This window comes from Miscanthus floridulus, chromosome 2 (assembly GCF_019320115.1).
Source record: "Miscanthus floridulus cultivar M001 chromosome 2, ASM1932011v1, whole genome shotgun sequence".
Taxonomy (NCBI): Eukaryota; Viridiplantae; Streptophyta; class Magnoliopsida; order Poales; family Poaceae; genus Miscanthus; species Miscanthus floridulus.
The window spans coordinates 84,346,430-84,359,731 of NC_089581.1; the positions used below are offsets into that span (position 1 = coordinate 84,346,430).

The following is a 13,302-nucleotide window of genomic DNA, read 5'->3' on the forward strand; positions in this document are numbered from 1 at the left end:
TACGAACGAGTGCAAGGGGAGCAGCGACCACAGTGGCGTAGCTGGTGGTGCTCAAGCTCGACATCCATGGTGCAGCCGCCTGCTCGTCTGGTGGCGGAGCAGCGTGCACGCGCGAGCCCGACGACGGCTCGACTAGAGTTGCACCTCACTGTCTCGTCACCGTCAGGAGCTACGCCTCACTATCTCGACTGGAGCTACGCCTCACTGCCTATCCGAATACTGCTGGAGCCGAAGGAAGGAAAGGGAGGGAATGAATGAGTGACGTGCGGGCCTCACATGTCGTTGAGATGCAGGCCAACGTCCTACGTGACGGTCAACGCCAGCGTGACGTGGTCAAAACCACTCAACGTCGGTCAAAACAGCCTTGCCCCCTCCCAAGTGCTAAAAGTGAACGATTTTGACAGTTGGATACCGGTACTGACGGTTTTGTAATTGAAGGTTAAAATTACACAATAGTGAGGGACCAAAAGTGGACTTAATCCTCTCTCGAACTGGAAAATGGAGCAACAGCAGAAAGGCTATACGGTGCTGAGTGAATAAAACTAAGATTGGTGTTTGGAGGCGCGAGGCCAACAGTTCAACGGCTAGATGATCTTTCACCAAATAAAGGAGCATGGAATTCAACTTTAGCAAGTTGGATCTCTTACCTGTTCTGCAGATGTAGCCATCTAAGAAAATGTTGACAGAATGCACATTCACTGTATAGTACGGGCAACGTCTAAACATGTACACACTGAAATGTAAATAAACACACTGAAAAAACATAGCAAATCAAATGTCCGATACGTGTGATGATGTATGAAATCGATTATTTGCTGGCCACGCAGAACATTTTCATGAATTTTTCCACAGCCAATTGTACCTTCCATTTCAGCAAATGTGTGCTATCACAGTGGCAAAGTCTTCAAGCACTTCAAATCCCTGCCAAGCCTGTAAACTTGACCCAACGATAGGCTGACGGTGGTTGTCTGGTCCCCATAGTGAACCCTTGCAAGGGAATTCTGCCCGCCACTAGACCATAGCAGAGCTTCATGGAGGCTCCCTTCCTTCCAGCTGATGTTTACAGTCACACCACCTCGGGCCTTTAGACCTTTAACATAGCCTTGAGGCCACTTGTTGCGGGGTAAAGCTGGGAGAAGGTACAAGTCGGTCCCAGTGCTCTGTACCAGCATTTCCGACAATGCAGCTGGGAACCTGTAAGAGAACCATTTGTTTTTACAAGATCTCCAAATATATTAATTAAAACAAAGAAACATGATTACAAAGGTTTGGGATAACCAATCGCAAAAGACACATGTAGCTCTAAGACTACGACCAAAGAGTCATCACAGTGACTCGTACAGAGGCGTTCCCAAACAAAGGACCAAAGCAGTCCAAAAAATGTAAACATGCACTTCCGCTGTAAACGACATAGGGGATGTCTTCGTGGGGGGCACGGGGCCTTAAGAAAGAACTGGCCACGACGAAGACACCAAGGATCCTCATTATCGCACTCCAATAGTACAACCAGCGCTCCCCTCAGCTATCTGATCGGGTATGTCTTAGAGGATTTACAGTCTTGAGTCGTAGATGCTGATTGAGTGCTACTGGACACAAGAAATTAGCTTCATCTCTCCAATCGTTAAATCTGAGGACCAGCAACAGTCAGCGGTCAACCCGAACTGCTTGAAAAATTATACCACTTCCATATCGATTGCCTACTGAAGAGCAGAGCATTAGAGTGCTGTCTGAAGCAAGACCTCTCGAGAAAGTAGCTTTGAACTGAAACTTCTTGCTCCAAAAGAAACTACTAAGCAAGCTGGACACGCAAGAACAAGCCACGCCAAGCAAGTTGGACACGTAAGAGCACATGCCGCAACAGGAGACCTGGAAGGCCAACCTTCCTACACAAACCTTTCTGCACCTGTATGAACATGTGCCTGCCACCCTTGACCAAAAGCCAAGAAAGGCTGACATGGAGGGCCCCAACAGCAGCAGCATCGAGCACAGCAGTCACAACAGTGCCGTTTCCCAGGGAAGCTCGGCAGCCAGAGAGCAGCAGCACGGTGCCCGGCGCCACCACTAGACCACGACACCGATGACCGCCCAAATCAGGGCAGGTAGAAACGTGACGGAACCTTTCCGTCGGGCCAGCCATGTTTGGCGGGGGCAATGACTAGCTGCCATCATGGGCGGATGCACGGAGGCTGCAGCCCCCCCATGTATAGGGAGCAGGTCCTTGTGGCCGAACTCACAGCTCCTCTAAACCAGCCTGTCACCAGACACCAGAAGCCATGCCCCCCTCCTGTTCCCATCTGCGTCGGCGTTGCGGTGTCCGACGGACTCCCAAGTTCTGACTCCGTCACTCCGAGCAGGGCTGCAGGCTGCAGGCTGCAGGTGCTTAATTACTTGTTGCCTTGCTGAGGTAAAAACGTGTGCAGTCATCTTGCTTGCTGGTCAGCCATCAAACCCCACAGCTAGAAGCCTTGCTTGTTGTAATGTGGGCGCAGGTTGCCTTGCTTGCATGGCATGTGGCGAGCGCACGGCATGAGGGCGTAGTGATCGCGTTGGCAGGTGCTTACAATGTGCTCGACGAAAGGTATGTGCATCTCTGTATCTATCATGAAACTGTATTGCCAGCCTTTCCATTATTGTATAGCTACTATGATTTCTAGGCTTATATTATTTAGCCCCCCTTGTTCTGTTTCTGGATCCGCCACTGGCTGCCGTGGCCAGCCCATCCAACCCATGGATGGTGCTGCCCACATTAACCTCCTTGCAAAGACTCGCCTCAAGTCTTGCCCTCGCCGCAACAGCACGATGGAGGAAAAGGCAAGACGACCGCGGCCCCGCTGATGAACAAGACCGCTGCGCCCGCGATTTAGATGCAAGTGACGACGCCTACCCGACGACGTTGCCGCTGTTGGTAGACTGGACGACCAGCAGGACACCCACTTCCCTTGGTGGCAGAGCAAGTAGGGACCAAGTGCACTCCAAGGGCAAAGATGACATCGAAGCCAGCCGTGGGGCAGGAGGATCCGGCGGCGCAGATGGGGATGGAGTCGAATTTGGCGTGGCTTGAGGCTCTCATGGCCCCGGCACCTACATAGGTGGAGGTAGCGATGGAGCTGACCTCTGGGAGGTGGCGATGGCGGATGGAGCCGACCTCTGGGATGGAAGAGCCGCCGCCACTGGAGACGAGGATGACGGATTCACAGCCGGGGACGAAGGCCCTAGCGGCCATGGCAGTGGTGCCGCAGGCGAAGGGTATGCGATCTCGCGGCCAGAGCCTCCCTAGGTTGTAGCAACCAAGAGCCGACACCACTGCCGAGCCACCGTAGGAGCTGAGCACCATGAGAAGGAGGAGAAACTACTTCACAATGCCACACCTAGAGGAGCCGAGCCACCGTTGTCCTCGATGCCGCACCCATCCGGGCAACTACTTCACAACTAGGTAGCCTAAAACTTGGGCAAGATAGGAGGGAGGGTGGGCAGGGGTGGCCCACATTCCCCTCGCCGGTGAGCTCGCCAGAGGAGCACGGGGAGGGGGCCGGAGTCTCCGCTCTCCCTCGCTAGGACAACCACAACTCTCGCTAGGACAAGCACAACGTGGCCCTCTATAAATAGCAATGATTCTATTGCTAGTTTTTTTTCCCTGGATTTGAAGTCTAGCACATTCTGCATGTCCAGTAATACTTCCTCCATCTAACAGTTTAAATCGTTTTAGCCTTCGGCACGGTGACCAAGGAGCAGCAAAGCATCGCAGATTTCCATTTAATCGTGCGCTGACGCTGCTGAAAATGTCGTTAGCCCACTCATAATCGTGCACTCACGCCTACAACCAGTTCTTTTTTCATTTGATCTTCCATTAGATGTTGCCTAGACTAAAATTTGGCTGCACCACAGAACAAAACTTAGCCGCCAACGCATCAAAATTTCATTGCCAGCCACTCCTCAAGTTCGTTTTTGCCATGGCCTATATAAATCACCATGGAGGATCGCTATGCCCAGGTACTTCCAGCGAACTATCCCCCTCGCTTCCTCTCTTTCTCTACCTCTGATTCATGCTGGAGAACCAAAGCAATGCCTGTGGGGGGGTATAACCCCATGTACCCACGGCAATGGGCATGGGTCGCACTGCCTGGGGAGGTCCAGCCCAAAAGATCAAGGCCTACGGTGCCCAGTTCTGGTCGGCGTGCACTGCAAGGCAATCAGAAGATATCTTGGCGATGAAGGAAGATCTTTTTCAGACATGATAGATATCGTATTACTTGTAAATACTTACCATATAACCGAATAGATCTAGGCCTAAACCGACTTGTAACCCTACCCCTCAGACTATATAAGGCGGGTAGGGACCCCCCTCGAATTCAGTTCATATTCAACACTATCCAACAAAGACACAGGACGAAGGGTATTACAGTTGATCAGACGGCCCGAACCTGTCTAAATCGTTGTCTCTGCACCTTGTGTCACCATCCGGTTCCTAGTACGCGCACCTCCACCGATCATCTACTACCGTGGGTATACCCCTCGGTAGACTGCCAACCAGATTTCGCCGACAATGGCGCGCCAGGTAGGGGGTGTGCGTGCTGATTCCATGGCCAACACGATGGTCACTTTCCCAAGCTCCATGCCTTTCCCGAGCCAGGCCAGATCTTCACGGTCGAATCCATGACTTGGGTCATCGGCCCTGACGATAGCAGGGAAATCATGGAGGCGGTGCTGGATCACCCTGCGCCGATCATGCCAACATCTACAACGACATCTCCGATCCCGACGCCTCGCCGCTGGGTTAAGAGATCCATCAACAATAACGATCTGATCGAAGCCATCGATTGGGTCACGGACCGCTTAGCGGAATGTCAGCTCCTCGTGGATTCGGTCTTAGATCGATCTAGAGCGAGCGACGAACCTCCTGCACTCCAAGGTCACCATGCCACTAATGCCAAGCGCCCCGCTCATGCACGCCATCCGAGGTGGCAAGATGAAGATTTTGTGATCACGGCAACTCCGGAAGGGCGTACCATTCAACACCGACCACTCCCCGCCCCAACGGAGAGCGTACCGAGGCCCTATCCTTTTGTGCTAGTGGGTGAAGATCCGATGTGTCAGGACGCCATGCACCATCTTTTCGCCGACCACACCGAGCGCAGCCACGTCAACGACTTCTATCAGATCGACTTTCTTGAGGCCGACCAGCCTGCGCCAATGATAAACATAGTGCAAATCCGAACAGATCTTCCGGATGACATGCTCCATACAATCCTAGAGGAAAGCCCCGAGCCATACTCCGAGGGCTCTACCAGCACCTGCCCACCTTTCCCTCTAGGCTTTGGGAGAGAGCTCTTCATGGTTAGCCACGATAGTGTTGCTATCGATGGAGAGACCAGTGTCCAGCACCGTGAACGTGAAACCAGGAACGCCGATCGCCAACGGCGTCGCAATAAAGAAGACGTCGTCCAAGCTGCCGAAGGTGACCCGCCGCCTCTCGCTCGTAATCTCCAACAGGAGTTCCTCATGGTGGACAACCAGCAAGTAGAGCAGACGCCGAGCGCCAATCTGGCTGTGGCCACCCACGAGTTGGCTCGACTCCTGCCAATGCCGGAGGTACTCAAGATTCAAGCGTTGTTTAAAGCAGCTCAAGTCCAAGTCAACGACATCCAAAACCCAGCTCCGTCTTATTCGACAGCGACCACACGCAGTCGTAACCCCCGTAGTTTTCGCCGTGATGGGGGGAGTCGTTACCATAGCAGCCAAATCGTCCAAGGGGGGTCCAGGGGCAATGTTGCCATCAATCCTGGATCACAAGAACCACGAAATCAGCGACCAGCTCGTAACGCCAACCAAGAGGTTAATCAACCCGTGCGCGGTGACGCCCGTGACCGCATCAACACCAATCTCGATGCCCGCAATCACATCGAGAACAATCGTGCCCAGCGACATCAAGCACAACTCCAATGCCGACAGGAGTACGACGACCAACACTGGCAACCCTGTCGGACCTCCGACCACTCCCCGCTATCGAGCCGATAGGACCCCACCCCTTCACAGCAAGGCTGCGAGTTGTATAGTGGCCCGCAGGCTTCAAGATCTTCGGGGTCGATCCCTACGACAGCAAGGCTAATCCCGAGCAGTGGATGCAGCTCTACAAGATAGCCGTACGTGCCGCCGGGAGAAACAGCGACGTAATGGCAAATTATTTGCCTGTCATGCTCTCCCAGACAGCCAACAATTGGCTTATGGGCCTAAGGGAGGATTCCATCAAATCTTGGGATGATCTCAAGAAAGTCTTCGTCGAGAATATCATGGCAACGTGCCAGCAACCTGGCACGAAATATAATTTGGAGAAACTCCATCAGACCTCTGGAGAACCTCTGCGAAGCTACATAAGGCACTTCTCCGAAACAAGGAACACCATCCCCAACATCGGGGATAGCGAGGCCATCTCCGCTTTCACCAGAGGACTAGAGGACTCCATCACCATCAGGAGCTGCGCTCCAAACTTTATCGCAAGAGGCCACAGACCATCGGCGAACTCCTCGAGGTTGCAAACTCATTCGCAGATTCCGAAGAAGCTGATCGGCAGTTCAAGGACAACGTTGCTCGTGCTTCCCGCTCGCATCGCCACCCACGTCGTGATGATGATCGCCGCGAAGAACGGCGTTATGAAGATCGCGACAGGCGTTACGACAATCGCGAACGCCGGCATAATGATCGGCCAGAGGGATCGAGGACTGCACCGCCACGTTGCCGCCGACCGGAAAAACTTCATCAACAACGTAGAGCAGCCGCGCACTAAACGCAATTTCAATGCTGCCTACGAAAAACTCCTCGACGGTCCGTGCCCAATTCACAAGAACAGCAAGCACACCATGCGGCAATGTTATGGCATGGCCAAAGCTTTCCGCGATGAAGAGAAGAAACTGGCAGACACTGCAAGGACGACGAATCAGATGATGGCAAGGAGGAGGAGCGTCCTAAGGATTGACGACATGCTTTCCAAGATGCCAACAAGACCGTCGCCACAATCTTCAGAAGACACGCGCTCCAAGAGCAAATGCCAGCAGAAGCTTACCGCTCGGCAGGTCATGTCGATCACCAAGTACGACACGGTCGCCGATCCCAAATATCTGGACTGGTCGGAGCATCCTATCACATTCAGTAGGGCCGACCAATGGCAGATATCCCATACCCAGGGCGTTTTCCACTCGTACTGGATCCAATCATCCGCAACGTGCGGTTCAAGAAGGTCCTCAGTCGACGGTGGAAGTACCTTCAATATCATCTTCGCCTAAGCCCTAACTGAGTTAGGACTCACTAAAGACGATCTCGTTCCTGTTGATTCTCCATTCTGAGGTATTATACCTGGCATAGCATCACATCCTTTGGGGCAGATCACCTTGCCAGTCCAGTTTGGCAGCGCCGACCACTTCCGTACTGAGTACGTGAATTTCTTTGTGGCAGACTTCGACACCGCCTACCACGCCATCCTTGGCTGACCAGCTCTCGCCAAGTTCATGGCCAGTGCCCCATTATGTCTATCTGGTGTTGAAGATTCCAATGGAGCAGGGCGTCCTCACCCTGCGCGCCAACGTCTCCACCGCCTACGAATGCGAAAGAGGACTCGCCATTGCCGAAAGCGATGGACCTCTCGTCCAGAATGGAGGCTTGCATCGCCGATTCTAAGAAGGTCCATACATATAAAAGCTATGACCCGACCAGTGTCATATAGGCTCTGCGATCCAGACGGCGTCGACACCCCTAATTCATGGCACATTGAACACCTTGGGCATTTCTATCCTTGAGATGTTCTACTAAAGATATGTCCCTTTTTATGCATATATGCATCTCAATAATGATTTTATCCCTGATGTTTTCCATAATTTTTCTCAAGTTATTTATTTCTCCATGCTAAACATCTTTAAGATGACGCATCCTATCACCCTTCGATTCGCCGACCAACCACGTTCTCCTTCGCGTTATCCAGAAGAAGTCCTGTTCTCGGTCTAGCACCTAAACGTGCAAGGGCAATAGTGCTCTACGTCATGGGCAGTCGGCAGTGGCTCCTCGGCAATACCTATATTCCTAAGCGCGCACAGGAGCTAAGCTCTTAACTTCATGGGGTGTGGAATAGCCGGGGCAGATAACAAGATAAAGGACTAACAATGCATTGTTAATATTAAATATTAACATTTCGTACATCTTAAACATAATGTTTCATACATAGTTGTTCGGCATAACACAGATAAATTTGTTACATGTCATCATGGTTGAGGATCAGCATCGCCGAACAGATCTAAGTCGTCCGCCAGCTTGATTGCCGAATCAGACACCTGTAGCGCGGTGATTTGCTCGTCGCTTAGATTTCGGGCAAAGCCACCATCGATTCGTTCGAGCTTCACCGAGGGGTAGAATGACCAGACAACCGCCACGCCACGAGCGTAATGCTTGAAGTTCTCCAGCACCGACCTACACCTCTCCACGATGACATCTGACTGCGGTCGCCTGTCGGGCTCCGACAACTGTGGGTCGATGAGGTCCAGCACGGGCTTTATCCCATCGATCATGGCCTTCATCGTCTCTTTACTGGCCTCCAGCCGCAGCGCGAAGTCGCTAGAACTACGCCTGACTATTGGTTCGGATCACTACAGACAAGGCAATCGTCTTAAAAAGCTTCTCATAGCAAGATGAGTATTAACATGAAGAATAACTCACGTTGCAGTTCGTCGGCGAGTCGTTTTTCCGCCGTACGAGCTTCATCCCTTTGTTTCTCCACTAGCGCTGTGGCTTCCCGCGCTAGCAGAGCTTGGGTCTCTGCCTCCGCCTTGGCGTTACGCGCCAAGCGCGTTTCGGTTTCCGCCTCCACTTTGGCAGCACGCGCCAAACCCGCTTCGGCCTCCGCCTGCCTCAGAGCTTCAACAAGCTCTATACCAGTAAAAGATTTCGGTTAGCATGGGCAAACTGAAGATATGAAAGCAATACACCGAAGGGCCTAAGGCCTTACTTTTTTCTCGACTTACACCATCGCCTAGCTGATTCTTCAGCTCCCAGTTCTCCACTTCAAGTTGAGTCTTTTCTGCTCGCAGCTTATCCTGGTCAGCATGTGCTCCAGCCAGCATCTTCTCCAGATTCTTCACAGACTCAGCGTAACCTCTGGTTTTCGGCAACCGACGAAGCCGCCCATTCTAGCTGGCAGTCTGCGGCTCTCGGAGATCTTCATTACCTCCTGCGGTGACCAGCAGTTAACAGGCATAATCTGCAATCTCAATTGGTTGCACAGACTGACTAACTTCAATTTGGCCAGACATCGACGCTAGCCCAGCCCTGAGCTTCTTCACCTGCTCGCTCGCCTCCTCGTCCTCCACCACCTCCATCGTATCTCCACAGGCATACGAAGGTCCGCAAAAGCCGAGGAGGAGAATCCCAGGTATTTGGCGCTTCACGCTAAATTTCTTCAATCACCTCGGGGGACTCCCTCGCCTACCTCGACGCTCGGCCGGCTCGTGGTCGGACGGACAGGATAAGTTCCATCCCTGGCGTCTGAGCCTGGGGACTGGCCCTTAGCTCTGGGTGACTGCTCGGCTCGGCAGCAACATCTTCGTTCATTCGCTCCGGGTGCTCGGGGACTTCGTCTTGGGGACCGATTAGGTACCGATTTAAACCTATAGCCACCCGAATCAGGCCAAATCTATCCCATAGATTGGTATGACAGTTGCAGAGTTTGATGGCCCTGCTCATGAACTCTTATGACATGGTGTGCGACGATGGAATTCAAGGTGCTCCTTTACTCAGTTTTCAGTTTTGCCATGTCTTCCTTCTGGTTATGGTTTCATTCTTCCGCTTTTGTTTCATGCCATAGTTGACGAAGATGGAGTGCAAGGTGATGGTGCAGCCTATGGAGTTCATGTTTCTTAAGCCGCAGCAACAGATGATGTTCCCGTTTCTTCAGATGTGGTAGCGACCGATGGCGTTCATGTTTCTTCGATGCAAGGAGATGCAGCAGCAACCGACGTTTCTTCAGAGCAAGGAGATGCAGCAGCAACTGGTGCGCACCCCCACAATTGCATGGAGGGAGAGTGGGTCGTCGTCCCCCTTGGGCTTCCCAGAGGCCTCTGCTTCGTCGTACTCCTCATCACCAAGCTCCAGGAGAAACAGGCGCTGGTAGACCTTGTTGTGGCCGTGGCCGAACTTCTCATTGCAATTGAAGCAGAGTCTGAGGCGCCGACGCTCTTCCATCTCGGCCGGCAGCAGCCGCTTTACCTGGCAGCCTTCGACGGTCAGTCACTGCTGGTGGCGCCGGCAAAGCGAGTGTGGACACGACCAGTGCCCTGAGAGCCCGCAGGATGCCCCTGGCCAAGGAGCGGGCGGGAGCCGGTGGAGCTGCCAGCTATTCGCGCAGCTCGATTTTGCATGCAGACTCATGGTGACAGCCAAGGACTGGGGGTTGTGGATCTCGACGTTGAGGGAGAGGGGCGGTTGGAAGCCCGCTGTGAACAGCTGGACGCGGTGTGCTTCACTGAGGGTGCCCTGCGCGAGGGAGCAGCGCCTGGAACCGATCCTGGAATTCCACCATGGTGCTGGTGTGCTTGCACACCGTCAGCTCGCCAAGGGGGTTGGAGAGGAGTGGCAAACCGAACCGGAGGTTGAGGCACTCGGTGAAGCGGCACTATGGAGGAGTGCCCACATCGTGCTGAACCTGCACATACCACAACTGTGCGCCGTCCAACAGGTTATAGGAGGCCATCGAAACCTTCTCTTCAGCAATGCGCTGCTAGAAGAAGTATGACTTGCAGCGGTTGATGAAGGTCAGCGGATCGCTGGTGCCATCAGTACTTGGGGAAGTCCATCTTCTCGAATTTTGGAGGATAGTCATTGTAGTGTTCGCCAGTGTGAGTGAAGCCAGAGGAGATGTCCCCCAGTGCGATGAGATGGCTGGTGGGCTTGCTCCAGGTGGGTAATCGCCTAAGAGTGACCGGCAGTGGTGGCGGACAGGGCGGTGACTGCGGCTGTGAGGTCCTTGAGTTGGGACACCCTGGCGGGCTTACTCCAGGTGGGTAATCGCCTAAGAGTGAGCGGCAGTGGTGGCGGGACAGGGCGGTGACTGCAGCTGTGAGGTCCTTGAGTTGGGACACCACAGTGCCCGGCATGATGGCGTCGGCGGCTGCGTGGAGGTTTTGGGCGGCTGAAAGGGGTAGGGGAGGATGGCCTGGGATCGAATACCAGGATGTTATGTCGCCGGTATGGCGGCAATGGTGGAGGTGTAGGTAACTCACCTCGACGACATAGATGTTGATCGTAGTCTCAGCTGGGATTGGAGTGAGGTTTTGCTCGTCGGCTCCCTATTGTGTTTAGAGGAAGAAGAGAGGGATTAGGCAAAACCTTTCTTGCTTTCTTCCTTCCAACGACTCCTTTACATAGCCATGAGGCCTGAGTTTATTCCTGAAATCTATCTCTGTGATTTCCTAAAATCACTCTCAGTCCTTTCCTTTGTCTAATTCAGTGACTGCAGCCACTGATTTGGCTAATTCAGTGATCCTAGCCAGTGATTGCTGCTGCTGGCTTCTTCCTGCACCCTATGACAACAAACTACAGCTATGCCAAACAGGCCTATTACGCTATGCTGTATAAACTAGATACAAGTTAAATGATCATGTTTACCCGAAATTTGCATCAATTTGGAAAGGTGGATGTGCGGTGAACAAATTGCTGTATAGGCCTCCTTCCCTTGAAACCTCGTGCTCTGGATCCACCAAAGTGATTAGCTGCAGTATCATTTTGTATGCATGGTCACCAGTTGTGAAGACAGGCCCATAGGGCCATCTTCCATGAAGTAGACCAGCCTGGGCCTTCATCACCTGAGCAATGGATTTGTCACTAAACAAAGTGAACATTTCTGGCAGTGTCATGAAACTGTTGAAAATTTTAATATTTACAGATTAACTTTATATGGAGCTGAAAACGAAAACGTCTGATCTAGCAGCAAATACATGGATAAGCCTTTGCAATTTCTGACCAAGCATAACAAAGAAGAAAATGATTTTGATTTGCCAAATGAAGGTACACAGTCCAAAGAAAACAACTTTGAAATCCAATATTTCTATATGAACATAAGTACCTGCTTTGAGGTTGATCGCTCTTAGAGGAATATGTTTTAAGTAGTTTACTCGAATTGAAAACAACAAAAAACTAATACATATTCTTATGCACATTTACTTTTAGAAAAAAAGGTACCTCTTTTATAAAGACTGTTGGCAACAGCTTTGCAGAGGTCAGGTGTTTCCTCAAGTGACATAGTATGTCCAGGATAAAGACCAAACAAGTGAGACACATGTCTGTGATGAATCTCAGGATCCTGAAAGTCTTGTGCCTACACATAGAAGATAGAGCACAAGTGTTAAGACAACATTGTAGCAGAATATGAGATGGAATGATAGCAAAAGAAAGAGCAGCATCCACTTACCCACTCCATGATTGTACCATCTCTAGCAACTTTCATTGGTGGGAGATGTGGCAGTGCTTTTTTTATTCTCTGAACGACATTAGTGTCGTATTTACCTAAAATCTGATAAATGTTCACAATGCATATTTATTACTGAAACAAATAGATGATTCGGGAAGAAATAGAAATTAAGATTATTCTTATTTTCAAACTATAACACTGCAGTAGGGACAAAAAGGACAAAAGACTTACATCAGCAGACAATATAACAGCTGAGAAAACTTCCCTTATAATTGACATGTCCATAGTTGTTGAGTAGCTCACACAGGCCTTCTTACCATCTGGAGCAATAAAATAATGTTCTGGAGAAGTAGAAGGATTGGTCTCCAAATATCCCCTGTGTCCTTCAGTTAACCAATCCAACAAAAAGGTAGCTGATCCTTGCAATATTGGATACGCTGTTTTCTCTAAAAATTCCTGCAAGGAAAGTGGAATAACTCACATTTGATCTTGTTTAATTTTATGCAACTTTTAAAATATTCAGGGAATGTGAGCATGCAATTAGTTAACAGAAAACAGTTAGTTCAGAGTTCACCAAATCATCACATGTAATCAAAATAAACTATCCATGTATTACAATGTGCAGAAATAATTGACATAGATAAAGCTTGTGTATCAGTAAACGACACTCTAGTGCAGTTTTTAGAATAGCACTGAAGTGCAGCATGTGAATCATTGAGCATCTTCAGCACACTATTGACATAACAAGTGTTGGCTGCCAGAGGGCCGCTTGGCCAACAGGCCGCTTGGATTGTATTGCAAAAAATGACTTAGAGATACAAAGATGCTAACCACTGCATATATAGGCAAGTGGTGTACCT

General features: G+C 51.0%; 1 long non-coding RNA gene and 1 pseudogene across 1 annotated transcript; both read right to left on the reverse strand.

Annotated features, from left to right (window-relative positions):
• Nucleotides 1-583: 583 nt before the first annotated feature.
• LOC136526589 (alpha-L-fucosidase 2-like) overlaps nucleotides 584-13,302 on the reverse strand; it is a 45,626-nt pseudogene continuing 32,907 nt past the window's right edge.
• Nucleotides 8,127-10,325, reverse strand: LOC136539183 (uncharacterized). Its single transcript, XR_010779582.1, has 3 exons — nucleotides 8,987-10,325; nucleotides 8,698-8,907; nucleotides 8,127-8,627 (listed from the first exon to the last, which is right to left on the reverse strand). It is a non-coding gene; the product is annotated as an uncharacterized lncRNA (long non-coding RNA).